Source organism: Sceloporus undulatus, chromosome 4 (genome assembly GCF_019175285.1).
Source record: "Sceloporus undulatus isolate JIND9_A2432 ecotype Alabama chromosome 4, SceUnd_v1.1, whole genome shotgun sequence".
NCBI lineage: Eukaryota > Metazoa > Chordata > Lepidosauria > Squamata > Phrynosomatidae > Sceloporus > Sceloporus undulatus.
The window spans coordinates 58,087,452-58,112,239 of record NC_056525.1 but is presented as its reverse complement, the minus strand read 5'-3'; the positions used below and the strand labels follow the sequence as shown (position 1 = coordinate 58,112,239).

Below are 24,788 nucleotides of genomic sequence, written 5' to 3'. Positions count from 1 at the left end.
GTATAATCCAATGGCAATCTGAGCGCAATCATGGGGTTTAATGTTATTGCGTGATAACCCACTACATGCAAATTTGGGCAATGGGAAGTCAGTCTGAGCACAATCATGGGGTTTCACGTTATTGCGTGATAGACTGCCACACGCAAATTTGGGCAATGGCATGCTATTTTCGGGCAATGGGGAGCCAGTTTGAACACAATTTGCATTCATGTAAATTCGTTGAACTAGCGGAGTCATGTGCATGCGTTCTGGCCCCACTTTCTTTTCATTCGAAATTAAGAGAAATTCCTCACGTGTGATAAAATCCATTGGAGATGTGGTCCTGAAGGAGAGTGCTGAGGATACTATGGACAGCCAAAAAGACCAACAAATGGGCCCTTGAACAGATAGCCCTGTTTAAATATTTGAAGGGATGTCATATGTTTTCTGCTGCTCCAGAGAATAGGACCCGGAGCAACGAATTCAAAGTAGAGGAAAAGAGATTCTGCTCCATTATTAGGAGGAACTTCCTTAGAGCTGTTGGGCAGAAGAAGACACTCCTTCAGAGAGTGGCAGAATCTCCTTCCTTGGAGGTCTTGAAACCGAGGCTGTGGATGGCCATCTGTCAGGGATGCTCTGAGTGAGAGTTCCTGCATGGACTGCAGGGCCCTTAGGGACTGTATTCTATGAAGGAGGAAGAGGAGGAAGAAAAGGAAGGTAAGGAGAAGGAGGACAAGAAGAAGGAAGAGAAGGAGGAGAATGAGAAGGAAGAGAAGAGGAGGAGCAGAAGGAAGAGGAAGAGAAGGAAGAGAAAGAGGAGAAGGAGATGGAAGAGAAGAAAGAGAAGGAGAAGGGGGAAAAGGGAAAAGGAAGAAAAAGGAGAAGGAAGAGACGGACAATTAGGAGGAGCAAAGGGAGAAGGAGGAGGAGATGGTGGAGGTGAGTCCTCCTGAGGGAAAAAGCGAGAGGAGGGCGGCGAGGCTGAAAGAAGAGACTCGTCCCTTGCTATAGAGAGAAAAAGAAGAAGGGAGACAGGACAGAAGCGAAGGGAAGAGTTTGCCTGAGGGGCCCAGGAGGATGCTCCTTTGGACGCCTCCCTGCGCCCGCCCTCCTCCGCTCTTGAACCCAGGGCCGCTCCGAGGGACCCCTCCCCGCTAAGGAGGAGACTCCAGAGGACAGGACCAAAGAAAAGTCACCAACCCTCTATCAACGCTTCTTAGTCCTGCTCCAAATGGAGGACCTTTGGGACTCCCTCCTGCAGAGAACGGAGGACCTGTCCGGGAAAAGGAGGACGGTGGGGAGGGGGGTCACCCTTTAATTCCCCGCGGGAAAAGCAGCCTCAAGGAGGGCAAGGCTTTGCAAGGGAGGGCAAAAAGAGATGCTCCGTTCTGCCTCAGGCGCCAAAGTCCAAGGAGACCGCTTCGGAGGACCAGGCGCCACAAAATGGAGGACAGGACACACCCCCCCCCATAAAGCCTCCAACAGACCCTCGCTTCCTTAGTCCTTCTCCAAAGGGAGGACCTTGGGGAGGCTGGAGAAGGCTGGGAATGGAAGAGAGAAGCCCTGGGAAAAGAGGACGCCTGGTCCCCAGACCAAAAGGAGGGCTACCTGGGCCAGGGGGGCTGCCGGCATGGCTCTCCTCCTCCTTCTCCTCCTCCTCCTCCTCCGCTTCGCTTGGCTTTGGCGACTCCCAAGGACCAAGCCGGGCTTTTTGGCTCCCTACCGCCCTTTTAAATCGCTGGCCTGGAGAGCGCATGCGCAGGGCTGGGCTTTTTTGGGAGGAGTGAATGAGGTGATTTGGCTTTTCCCCTCCGTCTGAAGGAGGGCTTGTAAGACACACACACACACCCCAAAACAAGAACCCCACCCCAACTGGGCCAGACTGGACACGTCACCTTTCCCTCCTTTGCGCCTTTGTTACCTGCCTTGGCTTGGGAGTCATTGGCTGCATCCACACGGGAGGAATAACCCGGTTTGGCCCCACTTTAACTCTTTGTCTAGGTCAAGGCTATGGAATTCTGGGAGTTGGAGTTTGTTGTAGGCCTGCTCCGCTCTGGGTGGGCCAAACCGGGTTATTTCTCACCTGGACAGGCGTCCTCCTCCGTTGCCAAGAGTCCACAGCATTGAGCCCTGGCAGTTAAAGTGGTTTCAAACTGGATTATTTTTTCAGTGTGGATGCAGCCATTGTCTGACCTCTTGTAGAATTCTGTGAAGGAGCGCAGGGCATTAAATGTGAAGGCACTCATATAAAAGCACAGTCTTTGCTACAGATGAATGGATGGGGATATATACTGGCTGAGAAGTTGGCAGCGTGAGCTTTCGTTTCATAGTTCTGTCTCTGGCTTTCCAGTCCATTATATGCATCTGAAGAAGTAGACTTAAGTCAAGCTCATGCTGCCAACTTCTTTCTTTCAGTTAGTCTCAAAGGTGCCACAAGACCTCTCTACAGACTAGCACAGCTATATCTTTGAATACTGGTTGAGTGTCCCTCTTTTCAATGGAATTAATTCCGAAGTTAACAGACCTGCCCTAAAGACACATGTGCCATGATCCGATGCAACTGTGCTTAGAAATGCCTCATTATATTCCACAGATATTTATCACAGCTGTGTATGAAGGCTTTCAGTCTCTGTGGGGTGAAGGCAATGTTGATTTCTGTACAAAGGACTTGCACTGATGCCATCATAGGGGAGGCAACAAGTTCCCCACTCCATCAAAGGTTTAAATGAAAATATACTAACCGATTTAATCACTGAACACAAAACAGGTTTATTCAAAACATTTTTATACTGTTCTTTATTTCAAAATTTTACTTTTGCTATCATTTTATTTCAGGAAAACAATGAACCAGCTCCACCCACAGACTCTGCTGAATAATAATCTATTATTTATTACTTTCAAGCCTCTAAAATCAATTTTTGTTGGATTTCCAGGCACTAGAAGAGAAAGCAATGGCGTCAGAAGCATTTTCAGTCTTTCCCTCCTTTCCTCACCTTCATGGAGCCCACAGGCAGCATATTATCTCTGTTATTTAACAACTAAAATCTGAGCAATAAACTGAGCTGCCCGTCATAATATTGTTTCAGATATATTTTGGGAGTGGCAGGTCTACCAATAAATACTATTTATCCTTGAAAAATTCCACACTCCTTACTTGACAAACATGATTTCTTAGGAATTTAAGCGCTAATTTTCCCCCCACTATAGTATTAACTATCTTCAAGTAATTAAACTAAAATCCTTGTAAGTCACACTGGATTACTTTTTGCAATGTCATATAAGATATCAAAAGCTTCTAGTAATGGTACTATAGAAAGACTGATGAATGTATAATGACAGTCTCCCATCCAAGTACTAACCAGAATTTGCCCTGCTTAGCTTCCAAGGTCAGACAGGATCTAGTACCTTTAGGATATTTAGGACACACACACACACACACACACACACACACACACACACACACACATATATATATATATATCATACTTTTCATTACCCATTTGGCAAATAAAGTAGAAGTAACTTGACAAATATGGAAATCATGCTTCAGACATTTTGGAATTTGGGGTAAGGATGGAGAAATAATTTATTATTGAACAACCGAGAAGTGAAGCAAGCTCTAACTCATAAATTAGAGGATTTTTACTAGTTTGGATTTCCTCCCAGTTGTATTTCTTTTTGTATCAATCCTCACAGTCTTGAAAGGAAAAGAAAGAAACAAAGTTCTGACAAAAGTGTGTTTGCCTCCATGGCTTAGAAGTAATGCACTAGAAGTAACTTTGTTACCTGCAAAATGCTACTTTTTGGAGTAATAAGGTAACAATTTTGTCCTTTTGTGAATAATGTAGAGACTGCTTAAAGCATTTTTTTTTTCTTTTAGAAAAATGTATTGAGTAATATTTACTTATTACTGCCCAATGTTTCAGGGGAATATCCTTTGGGATTTTTAGGCATTTTTCTATTTTCAGTATATTTTGGGAAATCATCCCCATTCTAATTCAGAAAAGTACTGTGTAAATAATGTGGTACTAATGTGGTGTTCTTCCAGTAAGTAGCAGCAGGTAACCTCTTACACTGTATAAAATAATGATGTGTGTGTGGTGTATCTTCAAGTTGCCTGTTGACTTATGGTGACCCATTAATTTTATGGTTTTCTCAGGCAAGAAATACTCAGAAGTTGTTTTGCTAGTTCCTTCCTCTGAAATATAGCCTACAATACTGATTCATTACTTCTTTAAAATAACATACCAGCTTCTGCTTCAGGGATGTGAACATTGCATGTACCAAAGATCTTCAAGGGAGTAACCTGTTCAGCAGCTTCAAGTGGACTCATCTTGAACGCAAGGGTTCTCTGCACCTAGCAATTTCTTGTTCTAGTACTCTACGTCTTCTTCATTAGCACTCTACTATTGAACAACTGTCAGGGAAACAGAGCTGAAGAAGAAACAAAAGAGACAATAGTATGTGCACCAGGAGGAATCAATAAAGGATCTTACTCAGTGAACTCATCTTCTGCTTCCATAACTTATGGAGGGCTCAGTTTAATTTTGATCTTAATACCTGACAAGCTTTTAGTGGGACAGACAACTACTACAGAGAGAGACCTCACAGATTTGTGTCCATGTTTTCTGCCACCCATCTGCCAGTTGCAAATGATAAATGGACAGTTTGTTTCAGCTCCATGCGTATTTGCATGAAAATTAATTTCACACTTAGGTCCATTTAGATCTTCACATAGTGTGAGTTTGTTTCAATTCTTTATCCGTATGTGAATGTGAACCTTCCCTGAACATCTGCGTGACCAAATAGATGTTTGTGCAAATCCTCATAAACAGAAGCACACATGGAAAGGTTGGAAACATCTGTTTCCCAATTAGACAAGCATTCACAGATATATAAGTCAATGGATCTAGGACCATTTATATTAGCTCATGACTGGGCCAGGACATAAGCCAAATGTGTCTGCTTCATAAGGTACAATTAAGAATGCCACATATTATTTGACTTCTCCCCTTCCCTAGCTTCTTGTCCTTCACACTTTTCATTTGACTTTGGAGCAATGGCACAAATGCCACCTTGTTTTCTACTTTGGACAGCTGTTCAGTCCAAACTGCTTGCAGACCGGAACCCAGATTGCATGGGAAAATCATGTGAAACATCTGCACTTGCAGTCATACGAACCAATGGGAACAAATCCATTGGCATGGCTCTCTGAGACAACTGAAGGTTGCAAAAACTAAACTAAAATAAAAACTCAGCACTGTTTCCCGTACAAACTCCACATGGTTTCCAGCTCTCACTCTGCAAGTGAACAGAGCTGGATTCTATTTATATTTATAAAAATAACAAGAGTTCAGAACCTGTGAGGAGAGATTTCTAGCCAGGAAACGTCATTTATTTAGTGTCTGAGGAAGGTAGATGGAGAAATGTTAATGCTAGCTGCTTTCACTATGCTCTGAGTTCCAGACAGAGCTTGTATTTTTCAATGAGCCAAGGCCAAAAGTGCCCACCTGCAGCAGGGACTAACATGAGGTCATCCTCACAAGGTGAAAGAGTCAGCAGCAGGGTGAGAATCAGAATGGGACAAGACTACTACTGGAAGGGCCTCTGTTGACAATTAATCAACTTGCTTTTCAATTATTACTAAATCTGCTAAAATGAGATCCTCAAGTAGGTCCACAGGCTATATATTAGCTCTGCCCAACTCTATTCCCCTTTCTAACAAAAATAGTCATCATTCTCTCTGATAGCCAACTCATTCACATTACAAAAAAAATCGGTTTTGAAACCGATTCAATCACGTGAAATTCCTACTCACCCCGAATCTCACACAAGCGAATCCGGGGCTTGCACACCCGTTCCGTGTTAAATGGCCCCTAGCGCGGGTCTTTTGAAATCGGCGCAAATACCGTTTCTTTTTAAAAACCCCGGGTCCTGGGAATGAGAACTTGGCCTCGATCACGATCGAGGCAAATTGAGGGAGGGATTTAGGTCAGAGGGTGGGCAAAGGGCAAGGCATTTCCTCCCCTCATCGGAGGGGAGGGGGAGGAGGAAAGAGCCCTGGGCAGAAGGGAGCAAGGGAAGGCATTCTTTAGGAGCCTCTTTTCCCTGCATCCCCTGCCCAAAGCCCTCTGTCGCTGGGCATTCCTTCCCTTGCAGGAGGATGAACGGAGCTCATGTCAGGCAAACCCCCCCCCTTTTCAAATGCAAACAATTTCTATTCCAGAATGTATGTTTCATTTTTAACCATTTTTTTTGAGCGCACATGCGCATGGTTTCTATTCCAGAATGTATGTTTCATTTTTAAGAATTTTTTTTTGAGCGCACATGCGCATGGTTTCTATTCCAGAGGCAGATAGAGCCAGGCTTGCACTTGCTTTCTGCAGAGGGAGAAGCTACAAATGTTGCAAACAATGTTACATTTTTACCAATTTTTTTTTGAGCGAACATGCGAATGATTTGTCTTCTTGAGCAGATACAGCAAGGGAAGCAAAGGGAAAGCTAATGTTGCTTTTAAAAGGAAAAAAAATGCATGGCAATCCCATCCTCTGCCTGGGACAGGGGCAGATCTGACCCAAAAGCCCACAGGTTTATTAAAAAAGAGACACAGAGAGAGAGGCATCTCTCTCCCTGCTTCAGCCGCTGAAACCCCTGTGCCTGGCTCTTTAAAAAGGGAGGACACTTCCCCCGATGCCCTGCAAATGTCACCATGACGATAGCTTGATTGGCAGCGGCCAATCTACAGAATGCATTCGATTTCTGTCAAAATGCATTCGATTTCAATTTGTAGTGGGCACTTGCTAACGGAGCGATTCGGGGGAGGGGCATCCGGATCATCCCAGTTCCCTCCATGTCTTTTACCCCAGTATGAATGGGTGGGAGCCAAATAGGAGCCATGGAGGAAAACCACACATGGAGGAGACCACATTTTCTCTGAAATAAACATGCATCCACTAATACAATCCCATCTTAAGACTTAGTTGTCTCATTAAAGCCAGCATGATACAGAGGGTTTGAGTGTTGGACAATGAGAGACCAAGGTTAAAATCCCTGCTCAGCCGTGGTGATCCAGTGGATGCCCTTGAGCAAAGCACACTCTCTCAGCCTAAGAGGAAGACTGAAACCTCCTCAGAATTACTCTTGCCAAGGAAACCCAGTGATAAGGTCACTATGGTCCAAAACACAATGCAGAAATAATCCAGTTTGAGACTGCTTTGCCCTGACTCAGTGCTAAGGAATCTTGAGAATTGCAGTTTATTGTGGCACCAGAGCTATCTCTGACACAGAAGGCTAAATGTCTCACAAAACTATGGTTCCCAGAATTCCTTAGGACAGTTAAAGGGGTCTCAGACTGGATTACTTCTACAATGTGTTTTAGACCTTTAGGTCAGAGTGAACTTGAAGGCATACAACAACAGCAACACTCACTCTTTCACTTTCCCCCCCATTTTCTTCATTCAGGAGAAGTGAAAGAGCAGCAATGCCACTGCACATGAGGCACAAGTTGGACCAACTCTCCTCTATTTGGACCCTCAGCCAACTAGTTTTGCTCTGTGTGGGCTTTTCCCAGGCTAAGCATCACCTAAAGGACTTTCAGAGATTCCTTGAGGAAGAAGCCTAATGGCATGAGGAGCTGTGACCTGCTCCTGACATGGTCTTACCCACCCACCGGCCCCTGTCCCTGGTTATCTAGCCTGCAAAGGACTTAAAGGGATAGAATCCAGACTTTGCCCCTAAAAAATTCTCCACTCCTGTTGGAATATAACGACAACCAAAACAAGAAAGAAAGAAAGAAAGAAAGAAAGAAAGAAATCACATATTCCAAATCATTACAGTGGTCCAAATAGCACTTTAGCCATTTGATTCAGACCCATCAGTCATATTTAGCAGCTAGAAAACAACTTCCAGAAATGAGCAGAAATCATGTCCAAAGAGATTGCCCTATATATTTAACATACAAATCCAGGTGAAACCAACTTTCTGGAGCAGTACTTTGGACCATTTTGTACAACTTTGACTGAATCATGACTACTGAATGTCACATTTATCCTGAACCAAGTTTTCTGCATTAAAGGACTATATACTAGGGCCCAATTTGGAATTGTCTGCATTGACTTTCAGAAAGTGGGCATAAGATACAGATAATTGTCACAATTTTTTCATTTTGTATATACATTTGTGGTTGGAAAGAATACAGTTGTTTTAACTTGCACGAAATCAAGGAGGAAGGATAACTGTCAGATCAGCTGCCCCTGCCTGATTAGATGACTTCATAGATTTCTCCATTATCTAAAACTGACATGCCAACAGAGTTTTTAGTTAACCAAGCTATCAAGATATGACTCTTCCTCCTCTCAGTTATGACAGTAAAGCAAAATAGTAAGAGGGGGACAGCTCTCTTAAACCACTGTGAGTTCCTGCTTGGCAGTGAAAAAAGTTATGTGTGCCAGCTCCCTCTTCCCTGGTACCGTAGTCCTGAATTGAATTGAGAGTGAGGTCTGGGTTTTGGGAGGGTTTGTTACAAAAATATAGAGAGATGATAGCTCAAATCACAGGTCAATATTTCATCTAATTCAGTCCTAAATATCTTTCAAGTTATCATGTTGTGAGGGGGGGTCTAAACCTTAGCATCTCTGAAAACTGCTAGTTTTATACTAGAAAATCACTGGCCAATTTCATGCACTGTGTGGAAGGACAGCAAGATTTTGACTGGCATCCTGTTAGTGACAAACACTAAGGTACCACCAACATTTGTCTTCTTCTTCTGGCCACTGTGGAAATAAGAGTTCAATATGCAATGACATCCACTTATGCCATGCTAAGGACTCCAATTTCACTCATTTAGCAACTGATTGGGAACAAGGAGGGGTATCAGCAGAGAATCCAGCTATGTCTCTATAGCCAGACACATTTCAATGAAGATGTCCTCCAGCAGCTCCCAGGAATCCCACAGAGATCCCAGAGAATGACACCATTATCATGCATCTGGCTGTAAGGAAATAGCAGGATACTTCTCTGCCACCTCCCCACCTCGAGTGTCCATTGTCCACCAAATGTCTGTGTTGGGCAGCCTGGTATCACACAGGAAGGGTTTTGGGGAAGTGAGGGGGAGACAAGGCAAGTTCTACCTGGGCATCACTTTATGCTTCTTCTCTTGATGCCAGATCTTGTCCTATAAGCATCTGGCCACTCCTGTAGGCAAAAAGAAAGCAGCTGGTAGAGACCAGGAAACAGAGCCAGCCCAAAAGATTTTGCTGTTTGAAGTTGAGCAGAAGATGGTTTGCATTCTCACAAAGGCAATGTGCATAATATTCTGGGCTAGTCACATTAGTTTTTCACCTGAGATGGAACTCCTTTGGCAGCAATGATTTGATCCCCATTGCAGCCATCATTTGAATACCTTTGATGACACCTTCAGTCTCCTGCCTTGAAGCAGCTGCTTCACTCTGTCTAATGTTAGGGCTCACCTCATTACAAAATATTTTCAGAAAACAAACAGGGTTTGGGACATAGTGCTATCTGTGTTCTGGGAGTGTGGTCTTAGTAGGGCTGCCCTGGATGGTTGTTTGAGAGACTGCACTGTGCAGACTAGTGTTTTCCCATCTCCCATCAGACATGGGGCCCTTTGACACTACACAATTACAGCATTATAATTCCCCTTTAAGTATCATGGCAATATCTTATGGAATCTTGGGGTTTGTAGTCTGATGGAGCACTTGAGCTGTCCAGTTCAGAATTCTACATACCTCTCCCTAACTGCAAATCCCAGGATTTTATAAAGGGTTGCCATGATACTTAAAGTGGAATCATATAATTGTATAGTGTCAAAGAGCTCCAAGTAATCAACTTCACACTATACACTTATGCAGTGCCTCCATGGATAACATTTGTCCACAAGACAGAGAACACAATATCTTGGTTTAAACTTACACTGGATTCCTGCTGCCATTTGTTTTTAGTAAATACTGGCAAGTCTGTTAATGACATATGCTCAGAATTGCTCTTCACTGTAAGATCTTAGAAAACACGCACATCGTAAGCTATTTTAAGCATCCCACAGCACTTCAACAGCAGGGTCCTTGACACAGTCACAGCAGACGTCTGCACTCTTGGGCTAATCTTGCCTTGTCCTCTAAACAGGAAATGTACCCTCAGCTCAAGCATTTTTCTACAAAAAGGAAAACTAGGCCAAAAGTTCTCAAAAATTAAAGGGTGACTAATATTGGTCTTCTGCCTTCTCTGGGAAGTAGGAAAATTCAGACACTACCAATTAAGTCAATGAAGATTGCTGGGTGTCCATACTGCAGCTATAAAAATATCAAGCACTGATCCAGTTACCTAAATATGTGTTTGGAAGTTATTTTTGCTTATCAACCTTTCAGCACTAAAGGATGAACAAAACTGCTTTGCAGCATCTTAAAGACTTTGTTGTTGTTGTTGTTAACTGCCCTTGGGTCAACCCCGACTCATGGTGACCTTATACTTTAAATACTTATACCTTAAAACTAGCATGTTGTTGGTTTGGGGGAGGGTTGTTTTTGTTTTTTGCATAAGCCTTTGTGGACTGATGCCTACTTCTTCAAAGTACATGGGTGGGACATTTCCAAGACCTCCTATCCTCCACTCCTCTGCTTAGATCCTGAAGCTTCAAGGTCCCTAGCCTCCTTGGTAGAAACCAACCATCTGGCATATGGTCTTCCTCTTTTTGTACTACTTTCTACCTTTCCTAGCATTATTATTTTATACTTTTATCCTTTTCTAATGAGTCATGTCTTCTCATGATGTGGCCAAAGTATGTCAGCCTCAATTTGATCATCTTGGGCGGGTTACAAACGGCCCTCAAGGGGCCGTTTTCCCACCGCCGCCATTCGCTGCGTAGGGAAGCCCCAGCTGCCAGACCGCGAGGCTTCCCTGCGCAGCAAAAAAGGAGCGGCGAAATGCCGCTCCTTTTTGGAATGCGGAAGTGGCGCCACGAGGGGTGGAGTGCGTCCTCGCGACGTCACTTCCGCCGCGACACGTCTGGACGCACAGCGTCCAGTACGTCAACATGGCGGTGCCCATGTGGATGGGCACCGCAAAAAAGTACGCGCTCCGCGCGTACTGGGACGAAGGGCTGTCAGGAAGGTAAGAACCTTCCTAACCCTAATACGGCCCTTCCTAACCCTAGTACGCGCAAAGCACGTACTTTATGGCGGTTTGTAACCCGCCTTGGCTTCCACAGAGAGTTCAGGCTTGATTTGTGCTAGAAACCATTTGTTTGTCTTTTTGGTCATCCACTGTATCCTCAGCACTCTTCACTGTCCAGCTCTCACATCTGTACATGGTGATGGGGAATACAATAGACTGAATGATTCTAACTTTCATGCTCAGTTCTATATCTTTACTCTATAGGATCTTATTTAGTTACTGCATAGTTTACCTTCCCATTTCTAGTCTTCTTATTTCTTGACTGCAGTCTCCATTCTGATGTTTGATCCAAGTATGGAAAAATCTTTAAATATTTCAATTTCTTCATTGTCTAGATTGAATTTATGAAGGTCCTCCCTATTATTTTTGTTTTCTTTATGTTCAACAGCAAGCCTACCTTTGCACTTTCTTCTTTAATTTTCCTTAGTAATTGTTTGGTGTCATTTACATATCTTAGACTGTTGATGTTCTTTCCTCCTATCTTCACTCCTCTTTCTTCCAAGTCTAAACCTGCTCTTCATGTGATATTTTCTGTGTACAAGTACTTATACCTTAATGACTAGCATGTTATTGGTTTTGTTTTTTGCATAACCTTTTGTGGACTGATGGCTACTTGTTCAAAGTACATGGACTGATAAAAACAGGTGCTATCCACAAACATTTATGCCAAATAAACTATTACTCTTTAAGGGGCCACAAGGCTATTTGTTACAGTATTTTTGCTCCAAAAGCTAACATGGCTATTTTCTAGAAAATTGGGGTCCTTTCACATGGCACAGTTATAGCACTATGATTCCACTTGAACGCCCACAGTTGCCAGAGGTGCCATACATCTGGGTTGGTCTAGTTTTATCTGGGTTCTAGACATGCTACCTAGTGCATATTTGAATCATCATTTGGCCTGGATTCCAAGATTTCCAAGCTGTAATTTAAATACTACAATGACGGGGTTGTCCACATGAGTGAAAAGAAGTGGCCTTGCCCTGTTGTGAAAACTTCCTGTTTAGATTATGCAAGTGGCCAAATCAGGAGGAAAACAGGATCAACCAGCACTTTGGAGCTAAACATTGGAGCAAAATAACTCCCAGTTTGCTCTGCTCCAATTTAGAAAGTGTAAACTGTCATATCACTGTGCAAGGGGGCCAGGCATCTGGGGGAAACAGTCCGTTGAGAGTGTCTTTTAAAAAACAAAACCCAGTTCTTATTTCCAGCTACTACTATACCCAGGACTCGGTTTTACCTTCAGTGCTTGTTTATATTCCAGGTTTCACTGTGTGCCACGGGGCCAAGTATCAAGGAGAGAGCAGTGTATGTGGTTAGACCTACAAAAATATGGACATTTTATATGGGTTATAGAAAGTAGCAGAGAGATTTCTTTTACAAACATTGAACGGAGGAAATGGAATTGCTTGGTCAAGGTTGTACTGTAGAGTGCAAACTAACTGCAAGAATTATATTCAAAACACACACACACAACATCTCCTAACACTCCTATTGGAGTTTTGCCCAATAAGCAAGGAATCATTTCTGACCAGCAATATGGATTTGCCATACAGGTAGGGTTGCCATAGCTGAAGACCTCCAAACCAGTACAAATGTAGGACAAGGTTTAAAAATGTAGGACCTTTTTTTTTTTAAATTTCCTGGCCAGGAAATTTTTAAAAAGGTCCTACATTTTTAAACTTTGTCCTCCTTCTCCTCCCCAGCTTGGGAGTAAGCCTCGGCCTGCTCCCAGGCCAGGAAGGAGCGCAAGGGCCACCTGTCATCGTGGCAATCGCCGCGGTGGCAAGCGGCCTCCTTCTCCTCCCCGGCTTGGGAGGAAGCCTTGGCCTGCTCCCAGGCCGGGAAGGAGTGCGAGGGCCGCCTGTCATCGCGGTGATCGCCGCGGTGGGAAGCGGCCTCCTCCCCGGCTTAGGAGGAAGCCTTGGCCTGCTCCCAGGCTGGGAAGGAGCGTGAGGGCCGCCTGTCATCGTGGCAATTGTCGCGGTGGCAAGCGGCCTCCTCCTCCCCCCTGGCTTGGGAGGAAGCCTTGGCCTGCTCCCAGGCCGGGAAGGAGCGCGAAGGCCGCCTGTCATCGTGGCTATTACCATGGTGGGAAGCAGCCTCCTCCTCTTCCCCAGCTTGGGAGGAAGCCTTGGCCTGCTCCCAGGCCGGGAAGGAGGCAGGGGCCGCTCCTCATCGCAGCTATCGCCGCGATGGTAGGTGGCCTCCTCCTCCTTGCCTGCCTCGTGGAGGCCTTGGAGGACCCCGCGGCCAGAGCTCCGACCGCGGAGCCGCTTCCAGGGCGTTGCTGGGGCCTGGGAGACAGCATCTCCCAAGCCCCAGAGAGGCCTTGGAGGACTCCACTATCGCAGAGCCGCCTCCAGGGCCTCGCTGGGGGGGCGTCCCAGGGGCGGGGCCAAACCGGAGCAGGACCATGCAGACCCGCCCCAAACTGGGAAAATCCCGCTCCCAGGCAGGATATGGCAAGCCTACATACAGGAGGAGTGATGTCACTGTTTAAGAGTGGCTGAAGTGGTTTAATAGCACATTTGCTGCTATTAAACAACTTTGAAGGCAGTAAAGTGGTAGTGGATTTCTTTTTTATTCCAAGACATATTGGGACAACAACAACAAAAACCTCATCATCATTTTATTTTAGTGCATTAGTGAGATGGGACTTTTGCACTATAATATCAGTGAAATGGTACTTTTGCAATATTTGTAAAAATTCAGATAGGAGAAAATATACCATACAAATGATTGAGAACACTGCTTTTAAAAAATGTTGAAAGCGCCCTAGTGAAGACCCAAGCCATCACTCCAAACCCTTTCCCCTGCCCCTGCAAAAGGATAGAAAGGTAGACACATAGGTAACAACAACCAGAAAATCCTGGGGAAACGCAGGGACATATATTGTGAGTACTCATGCTTCTTTAAATCAATCTAGAATTGCCCATTGTTGTGAGAAATAACTCCTGCCAGTATCACATTAGAGGCAGGTGATCCAGACTGGCCTTGGAGCACATGAGTGTGCTTGTCTGCTCCACATTCATTATATATTGGATTGGAAACATTACCTTTTTGAACAACAATCTTTTGACTCTCCCCCCCCCCCCCCCTGTAGCATGCTACACTATATTTCTGTTTAAATAATACAATGGGTCCTTGGTATCCACTGGGGTTTGGTTCCAGGACTCCCTGTGAATTCCAAAATCCATGGATGCTCAAATCCCATTAAATACAGTGGCACAGTAAAATGGTGTCCGATATATACAATGGCAAAATCAAGGTTTGTTTATTGGAATTTATGTATTTTTAAATATTTTCAAGCCATGGAAGCTTGAATCCATGGATAAAAAATCTGTGGATATGGAGAGCTGACTGTACACATTTATAGCAATATGTAGGGAGACCCACTATAAGCAACTTTAGTTCGATGTGATACAGGAGAGTCTGTTACTGTTGTTGTGTGCCTTCAGATTGACTCTGACTTAGGGTGATCCTATCATAGGGTTTTCTTTACAAGATTCATTAGAGGTGTTTGCCATTGCCTTCCTTTGAGGCTGAGAGAATGTTTTCATGGTTGGGTTTCCCATTCAGTGAGGATTTGAACTGTGGACTCCCAGAATCATAGTCCAACACTCAAACTATTACACCAAGCTGGTCATATTGTAGAATATGAATCAAATAAATGAATATATACATTCCTTTTTAATGTTATTATTATTATTATTATTATTATTATTATTATTATTATTATGTTTTACATTTTACTGTACTGTTTTTAATGCTGTGAAGCCACTCTGAGTCGCAGTCCTGGGAAAAGAGTGGGATACAAATATATATATATATATATATATATATATATATATATATATGGACTGGTAGAACTACAAGACTTTTTATCTATAGGCAAGACAGAGTGGGATAACCATAGGTTTGGAAAAGTATGAATTGACAGGTTTCTGTGTCACTCTGCCTACGTGTGGGATGAAAATATATACTAAGATATAATGTTAATTGAAAAGATGGATGCTAAATGTTAAGTCAACTTATTAATGCTGTGCTATGTTGACCCAAACATAGATATATATTCACAAGATACCTGAGGACAAGACTGGAGCAGGAAATTTTTGTTTTAAAAAAACCACTGCTAATTTGCACATAATTCATTTAAAATATAGACATATGGGCAGGGCTAGGGAAAAAAGTCAATAAAAGCCTTTAATCCAGGTCTGACTGTTTTAAACCTAGCCACATGGCAACCACTTCTGTCTCCCAACATATCATTACTGCTATGAGTCACTAGGGCCTTGGAAAAGGGAGGTAAGTTTCTTTCTGGAATCCAGAATACTCAGATACTGGGACTCAATTTGCACTTTTTGCAAGTTTTCACTACACGTATTTGCATGCTGTTAATATGGCATTTGTTCAAATGGCTCACAGAGTATTTTTCCACATTTCTAATTGAATGGAAGAATATATGTAAGGAGAAATCTTATGCTCTTGCTATGAACAGCATCACTGGGCATACTGTGTAAAGACTCAACCAGACAGCCTGAAATATTCCAGTTTTCTTTTATTGTACCTGCATATTAACAGGTTTTCAATGCTCCTCTATCTAGTCCTTTCTTGAAATATCCCGAGGTTCCCTACCTCTCGCTGCCCCTCATCATGTGTCACATCCAGTCTCATGAACATTTCAGAAAGTGATTTTCACTCATTTCCAATGAGCCTTTATTATTATTCAATAGATATAGTGCAAAAGTGTTTTACCAATATTATGCTAGTTAAGCATTAGTATCATGTTGTCTTAGTTCCAACCTTCGCAGGGTGACAAGATGCCATAACCACAAAGGGGGATAAGGTACTGTAAAATGTAGGACATTATTAAATAAAAGCTAAAAACACTCATATAAATGTAAATTCATGCTTCTTAGTCATGCTCAAAATAGAGAACATTTTGAAATTCATCCAGAAGGTTGAAATCTAGGACATGTCCTGAGAAAGGAGAATGTCTGGTCACTCTGAACATTCCTCTTTCACTTGCTTGATTTATGTTGAATTTGTGTTCAGGAAACAATAACTTTGATTATTTGGCAGTTGTGGGTAGGTAGAAACCTGTCTACTAACTCATTCTGAGATGGTAGAAACATGTTGGCAAATAAACAGTCTACTGTATTTCATTTTATAATGTACTGGGTTAAAAATAAACTCACCTGGAGCATGGGAATAAAAAGTCTTTGGTAGTACCAGGAGTTCACTAGAAATATATTGGAAGAAGCAAAATGTCATCTGAATATCATAAATAAAATTGGTTTGTACAGGAACAAAACCTGGCATTTCCTGAGACATTTTACCTGTCTCAAGGGAGAACAGTTAGAAGTTTACATTTAGAAGAGTACGAAAAGAATAATACTAAAGACACAGATGGATATTAAATCTGAACTCGTGTCTTTTAATAACTGGTTTTAAATTGGCTGAGCATTTACTTTTGTATTTGTGGTTTGATCTCTACCTGAAATATAGGACAATGAAAGGTGATTGCATAAGAAACAGAGCTTTGAATGTTGGGTTTGAAAATTAATTTGATAATGTTAAATATTAGAAATCAGAAAATTCACCACTATAAATACTAATAACTGAAATGGTTTAGTTGCATTGTCATAAATTAACTCATTTATTAAGACATTCGCATTGGGACAGATCTTAGGAGTGTATGTTTTGTTACTGGCTCCCTCAAAAGCATCTTTTTCTTCTTTTAAAGTTGCCTTCCTCCAATCCAGAATTTCCCTTCACATGTGCTACAAAATCCACAATATAATGGTTGCCTGTAAATAGTGCAAATCTAAAATGTCTGCAGATTGTAAGGTTGGGGGAAAAAGCAACCCTGAAGCATGGGATATTGTCTTACAACTTCTTCATTTTGTCGCTCACCTGCAACTCTCTCTTCTTTCCACTCAAATATACACTTCACTTACACTTCAGATTTTGGACATTTTACAAGTGTTGAGGGCCGTAAGAGCAAGTGAAACCAGCATGTTTGTATGCCGTTTTGAGCAGTTTGAGGCTGTTTTCAGGGGAATTGGAGATGTCCCATCCACAGGGTCACCATGAGTTGAAGTTGACTCGAAGGCAATTAACACAAATATTATACAGTTGGCCCTCCCCATAGGCAGGCTTGCCTTCCGTGGCTTTGAGCTTATGCAGAAGGCAAGCCCTGGCAGAAGAAATGGTGTGTGTACCCACACAGCACACACTGCACAGGACTGCGAGCACATGCCCCATTATTTTCAATGGGGCTTGAGCATATGCTCTTTTCCCCATACATGGAGGGGGTCTGGAATGGATCCCCCATGTATAGGGAGGGCGGACTGTACCATAAAATACAATAGAAACCTATCCAGACTATCCTCTGGACTGAATTTACTGGAGAAGAAGAGGAGAAGTTACTGAAAAGAGTCAGAAAACACTATCCAAAAGCCTCCCTTCTAGACAAGTAGGAACACCTGCTTTTCCAGTTTACGAGACCAACATTCTAAAAGGTCCCTGGCTGTTTAAGGGTCTTGGTCTCTTGCTAAGCAAACAAATAACTTCCCACTTCACTTCATTCCCATTCCATTCCATTCTACTCCATTTCTTCTTTCTTTTCTTCTTTTGTATTCTTGTTTTTAATTCTGATGTTCAGAATTCTTTTGCCAAAAAAAGCAGGAAGACTGACATGCCTAACAACAGAGCCATGCGATGCATTTCCTCTAGTTCTAATGCAGAAGGCCTTCCTGTTTTATATATACTGACCAAGGAAGGCATTACCATGTAATGAATTCTCACAATGTATAATGACCAAATTCACTAAAGCATACATCTAACTTCAGTATTAACTGAGGATTCTAATGAGGAGATTGCTTAGAAGGTAGTAACAAATTAATAGTGCAATGAGTTACAGCTAATTAATTCTGAGCTCTGATAAGTGAATTAATTCTAAGCTCTGATAAGAAACAAGTAAACATGTAAGTAGTGATTCATGGCAATGGCCAAGTATGAGAGCCAGAAAGTGCCTGTGCCATGACTATACAGTGTTACCCCGGGTTACGAAAATAATTCGTTCCGCCGCCGCTTTCGTAACCCGAAAGGCTTTCGCAAGCCGAAACCCCATAGGCGCTAATGGGGAAAAGCCGCGATTTGGTGCGAAAAAGCGCCGAAAAGCACCAAAATTTCTTTCGTAACCCGAAATAACCTTCATAACCCGGAACAGTTTTTTTTCAATTGGATTTTTTCGTAACCCGGAAATTTCGTAAGGCGGCGCATTCGTATCCCGGGGTAACACTGTATAGTCTGCCATACAGAGTTGTTGTAAGGGCTATTGACAAAGCACATGAAATGTTTTGAGCACTTCTAAGGGATCTACAATACAAATGTGAAATATATTATCTGAAGAAATTTTCTGAAGAGTTACAAAGATGAAGGTTGTGAGCTCCAAATAACGAGAATAGACAAATCTGAGAGTAAGCATATGCTGTGTACACACATATATATTAAAGCCACAACAGTGACTGAGAAGAAAGTATATGTGGTGGATGCTTAGCCATTTTTGTATATGCTGCTTCCTACAAGTTACCCTTCCTATACTACAGTGCTTCCTCCAGTAGGCTTTAAGTTGAAAATTGAAGTGACATGAAACAGTTGTAAAAGGGTTAAGTATTCCTTTCTGAAATTACTATTTACAATGAATAAAACAGTACTGAGGCTTTCAGTCATACTTTTGGGCATAATTTGTAATATGCCCCTTGGCATATGGATTAGAGCAGGGGTTCCCAACCTGGGGGTCGCGACTCCTTTGGGGGTCGCACGACCCTTTCTGGGGGGTCACCAGGTTGGTGTCCAGGAAAGCAGCCAAAGGGCTGATAAGGCAGCTAGTTCTCAAACAAACAACCCCCTCCCAGCACAGCAAAGTCAGTGTAAGCCACACAGTCCTAGAGAGTTGCAGTAGCTTTACCAAAAGGGATTACCAAGAGAATTGTCAGACGGTCCGAGGTTCAGGGTAACAGATAGGCAGATCGATGAAGCAGTCCAAGGTCAAGGTTTCCGGATATTCAAGACAAGAAGCCAAGGAGCCAGAGACAGAGTCTTTCCCCTAAAAGAGTCAGATATCCACTGGCAAAGAACCACACATGCTCCAGGTGCTTAAGAAGGCAAGGAGCTGGCCTTCAGCTGTGCCTGATTACGAAGACGCTTCTGATAAAGCCTCCGAGATCTTCGAAGGCCCTCTCTTTCTGCTCGACGCTCATTGAAGGTAGGCACACTGCCCAGATCCTCCTCCATGTCCACAGCCTCGGCACCAGGCAAACTTGACTGCTGAACCTCTGGAGGGGCCATAGACTCTGCTCCAGCAGAACTAGGGCCAGCCTCTGGCTCCTCCATTACAGGTTCAAGCCCCTGGGGCTCTGGCTCCTCCATTATAGGTTCAGATCCCAGAGGCTCTAGCTCATCCTCTGAGTCCTCCAAGCCATCTTCCAGGCTGGGCATGACATTTGGGAATCCCCCTGCCTCCCCCCTCCCCTTCTTCCCGCAGGTGCCGGAGCTGGAGCAGGCATCGAGGGGGGAAAAGGGGAAGGGGGCGGGGCTCCCTCCTCCTCTCCCTTCCTTCCCGCGGGTGCAGCCACCCGTGGGGAGGAAGGGACGGGGGGCCGCCTCCTCCTCTTCTCCCCGGGGCTGCCAGGCAACCGTGGGGAGAAGGGGACGGGACTGCAAGCCACAGCGGGCTTTGCAACCGGAAGTCCCACCCCTTTTCCCACGGCAGCCTCCCTAATTGGTTGGGAGGCTGGGAAGCTGGGGCTTGTAGGCGGCCAAAAGTCCCGCCCCTTCCCAGTCTCCCAACTGATCAGGGAGGCCGCAGGCAGGACTTTCGTTCCCAAAGGGGGTTGTGGCCCAACAAAGATTGGGAACCACTGGATTAGAGCCTCTACAGGGGTAGGCAACCTGCGGCCCGCAGCCCGGATGCGGCCCGGCGAGGCCTTGGGACCGGCCCCAGCCCGGTCCTGCCGCCGATTGCCGCCGGGGCCTTTGGCCTCTTGCGCGCAGGGGCAAGGGGAGCAATTGTCTATAGATGCCTCAGAAACATGCATTTATATTAACATTTTTTTAAAAAATCAGCATTTTTTTTTTTGCATGTCCTCCACTTTTTTTAAAAAAGTGGCCACCATTTGAAAATGTTGTCCTACATTTGTCCCGGTTTATTTATTTATTTAATTTTTTAAAAAATTATTTAATTATTTATTTTTTGGCTTCGGCCCCCCAGTTGTCTGAGGGACAGCAACCTGGCCCCCAGCTCAAAAAGGTTGCCTACCCCTGGTAGACTCTACGCATATCTAAAAAGGTAACATGAATGCAGGTGCATTGCTCAAGAATCTATATTCAACTGACCTGAGAGCTGACGTATGTAGAACAAGAATAAGCATTTTGTTCTCAAAGTCTAGTGTACCCTTTCCCCATAACTGTAAGTGCTTGGTGATTTCAATATGTGGGGTGATATTTCTTTAAAAGTAAGTTGCTAGTTTGAGATGCCATTTGAAAACCATTTTTTGCTGTAAAATCTCTATTTAGTGTCAGATAATAAATTCTAGCTTGAAGAAAGTTCCTCTGAACTCAGTGAGCTTACTTCTAAATTTGTATGAAGATGATTGGGATGTGAAACTCTATCACAATTCTTCTCCTACAGTCAATATCAGGCTTCCTCCAGAGAATAATGCAAAGGTGAATGATCTATTGACTGATTTATTGATTTTTATTAGTTACATGTATCTAAATATTTCAAACCAGTGTATAACAATAATAAAATATACAGTATAAAACAATATATAAGATCAAGAGACAATATCTGCCTCAACTGTAAGTATAAAATATGTGGTTAGCTGAACTGTACTGGGAATGCTGGAAAATACACATGGCTTCATCATGAGCTTAAAGACTAGAATGGTCAGAGCATTTCAAATATAGGGTGCCACCACACTAAATGTCCTGCTCAGAATAACCATAGAGTGGATTTCAGATGCATGTGGCACTGCTAGGAGGCATTTTCCAGTTGATCTCAAGGTCCCTAGAGTGGAGAATTTGATCTTGTGTGAAGCTCCTGAGTCCTGACACAGGAGAGTACACATTCTTATTTCCATTAGCCGGCCTGGTCTTCTCTAAAGCCTAAGTGGCACTGAGCCAGCAGAACTGGGGAAATCTCAAGGGAACCACAGAAATGCAAATGTTGGCATTTACTGTCAAGTAAAAAGCTTGAGTTGGGCTTTCCTTGGGAAGCAAATTAACTGCTTCTGGATCACTGCCAGACTGAAAAACAGCTAATCTTAGATAGTTAAGAAGAAAAGAAAACAACAAACCCCATGACTTTCCTTTTTATATATTACAACAAATTATGGTGTTCCATTACACTGTACCTTCATTCATCACAGTTTGATGACAGAACCATTTGTACTCTGTACTGCACACTTTGGCTCTCCAGGGGCGGCAGCCATCTTTAATTTGCTTGGGAAGAAAAAGTCCTCTTCCTTTAGTCAGATCATTATTGGGATATATATTTCTTCTGAAGGAAATGTGAGCACTGTGGTGGGCAGACCTGGGTCCACAGATAGATCTTGGAAAGATTTGCAGCATATCGACAGCATGACTCTCCCATTTCAAGTCACCCAACTAAAGCAGCAACAAAATTACTATTTCCCATTAGAACACTGAAATAAAAGAAGTTTTCAGTAGCAAATAGTCTGGAAGAACTGTGAGCTCTGTTCAGTTCCCAGCATTCAAATAATATTGCTGGGATCAGAATTCTTTAATTCTACATATACAGATTTTGGTTCAAGTTTAATCTAGAATTTGTGTTTCTAGTAAAAAGATAAAGTTGATCCTGTTAGCCAGCAATCTACTCATCCTTTTCTTGGCCACAACTTTCAAATTGTTCATTAAAATTAATTCATCACTCATAGTTTCCATAGTTATTTAATTATATTAAGAACAGCAATTAAGAGTATTTAAATCAATGACAGTGTTGGTAAGTTAAATGGTGATTAACATTTCATATTATTTTAATACATTACTTTTGGGGAGTAATTTTGTGGTGTTTGGTTATTTAGGCCATTTTTAGATGTCTGTGTTCTTTAAAACGTGCACGTTACTAATGATTAAAGCAACAGATGTTTATCATTTTTACTAAAATAATTACCATTACTGAATTAATTTCTGTATTTGTTTATTAGTTATTTTAAATTCAGTTGTTTTAATGTGGTAATTCGGTTCATTCTGTTTTTAATTGTTTCTGTTCTTTGACCATATGTGAGACAAGTCCCAGTATTTTGAAAAGAGGGGATATAAATAAAATCAAATAAAAAATAAATTAATGCTAGCAAAGGCAGGAGATAAAATACACACACACACACAAACACACATGAGTAGTTCTTGTTCCTAATCTGAGAATCTTCTCTCTCTTTTAACAGCAGGGGACATGACACCTACTTTAAAGAGTAGCACTCCTCCATTTGAAGAATCAGATGGCAATCTTTTCTTACCCTCAGTCTGGTTTAAAGATAAGGAACCATAAGAAGAGAAAGCAGAGATCTTGAAGTTGCCCATCAGCACTTAGCACCTGGACAGCAAACTGAGCAGCCACCCAGGTCCCCTGGAATTTCCTCCAAACCCCAGTTTGCGCTATTTCTTGGTGACACGGTTTCTCTTTGTAAAGCAATGCATAGAATGCGTTCAGAAATAGCTGCTTCTTCCAGTTTGCCTCTTGATTCCCTACCACACACTGTGTAGATACCCAGTTCCAGTATATTCCTTATATTTGTGAGGGGACTTTTGTGGTCCTGTTTCAGTGACCTGAACAACAAAAACAATCCAAAAATAACATATAGACTTTTATTAATAAGAATTTCTGATCAAAGGTGTTTTTGTATTGGGTCTGCTGCAGGCATCAAGGTTTGGAGGAAGACAGAACCCAAATGAAGATGGAAGTTTCTTACTTACTTGCTCAAAGAACAAAGAAAGTCTTTACTGGCTAGACTTTGTAATTGGATTACAGCAAAAAGTTGGCTTTGTCCAGAGGGAAATGGTTCATGGTTCAGATTTCAAACCATTCATTAATACTGTCTGAGGCATTTTATTCTGCATGTAATACAGTCTCTAAAGCATCCCTTTATCCTCTCTGTTTTACCGTACAATTATAAACCAGTTTTATTCAGAAGTAAGTTCCACCATATTGAACAGGGCTTACTTCTCAGTAAGTGTGTTTAGGACGGCAGCCTTACTGTGTGGGAACAATATAATACCTGCTCTTGGGGTATATCCCTTATCGTAAACACGACCTGCAAGCCAGCCTACTAATGATTGTCAGTTGTTGTCAGCTGCCTTTGAGTTGGCTTTGACTCATGACAACCCCATGAATGAGACACCTCCAAGCCCTTCTGTCCTTGGCTTCTCTGCTCAGATCCTGCAGGCTCAGGGACATTGACTTCCTTGACTGAGTCTATCCATCTGATGTGAGGTCCCCCTCTCTTTCTATTGTCTTCAGCTTCCCAAGCATTATTGGCTTTTCCAGTGAGTCTTGTCTTCTCATGATGTGTCCAAAATACGATAGCCTCAATTTAGTCAAGTAATACCGTGTAATATGTTGGTGCAGCTCCTTTACAATTCTGAGTCTTTCTGTTCATTTCTTCATGCAAAAAATGTTTATGCTGCCTTTCAAGTGGTTTAGCAAATAAAAGTTTAAAAGAGAAAAATATTACATATTTTGCCATCCATGCTGAACAAATGACATATCTAGATAGATAGATAGATAGATAGATAGATAGATAGATAGATAGATAGATAGAGTTATCCTACATCATTGCACAGATGGGAACAAGTGCTTCAGCGCCTCTTCAAAAGGCTGCCTTGTGACAGTGGGCAACCCTCAGATCACCTAAAAGTGGTCTGAGGCCTGCCCACAGTTTAAATAACACTGACTGACTTTGGCAGTGATTTTGTTATGTCTTTCTCAACAAAAGCTACTAAATAGCTTTCTAAACAAAACGTGCTGAGGACTGTATCCGGAACCCTCTGCATACAAATCTTGCAAACATCTGCAATAAACTGAAAATATTTTCAGTGTTTTGAGGCACAGGAGCATCCTAAGGCAAGTGACTGGAAAGCATAAAATAATTTTTAACTGAAAAGTTTGATTGGAAGACCTCAATATAGGAGCATCCTGGCATGACAAGCATTCAGATTTGGGCAAATCAGTTACAGTATTATCTTTGTCTACTTTTTGGTACTTAGTCAGAAGCTAAACTGAAAAGAAGGCACTTTCTAGGAAGGCAAGTGTTTCCTTTTATGCGTAAGCAACACACAAGAATAATTGAGGTTGATGAAGTTCACAGTTCTGTTAAGAATGGAGGGGAAGATCAGACTTTATGGTGGTGCTATTTCTACTGTTCTGGTGAGACACTTGCTGCTTCATTCTGTGTTTTCTTGTCAGACTGTGGTGGAGGGGTGAACATGGGTTTGGAAATCCCCTATGATGCCTTGCTATCCATGATCTAAAAGAATCCTCAATAATTTTGCCTTCAGGCCTTTCTCCACCCCACATGCCCACCCTCCATCTCTCC

The 24,788-nt window shown here is 42.7% G+C and overlaps 1 protein-coding gene across 6 annotated transcripts in view; it reads right to left on the bottom strand.

Annotated features, from left to right (window-relative positions):
• SLC45A3 (solute carrier family 45 member 3) overlaps positions 1-24,788 on the bottom strand; it is a 103,453-nt gene that overhangs the window by 73,924 nt on the left and 4,741 nt on the right. The window contains exons 2-4 of one of the 6 annotated variants that reach the window (XM_042462920.1): positions 12,407-12,488; positions 9,108-9,171; positions 4,228-4,413 (exon numbers count right to left, since the gene is read on the bottom strand). The exons of 1 other annotated variant lie outside the window; for it this stretch is intronic. The gene's annotated coding sequence lies outside the window, so the exon portion shown is untranslated. The remainder of the gene's footprint in view (positions 1-4,227; positions 4,414-9,107; positions 9,172-12,406; positions 12,489-24,788) is intronic. 4 more of the 6 variants (XM_042462923.1, XM_042462922.1, XM_042462925.1 and 1 more) reach the window with 4 other exon arrangements.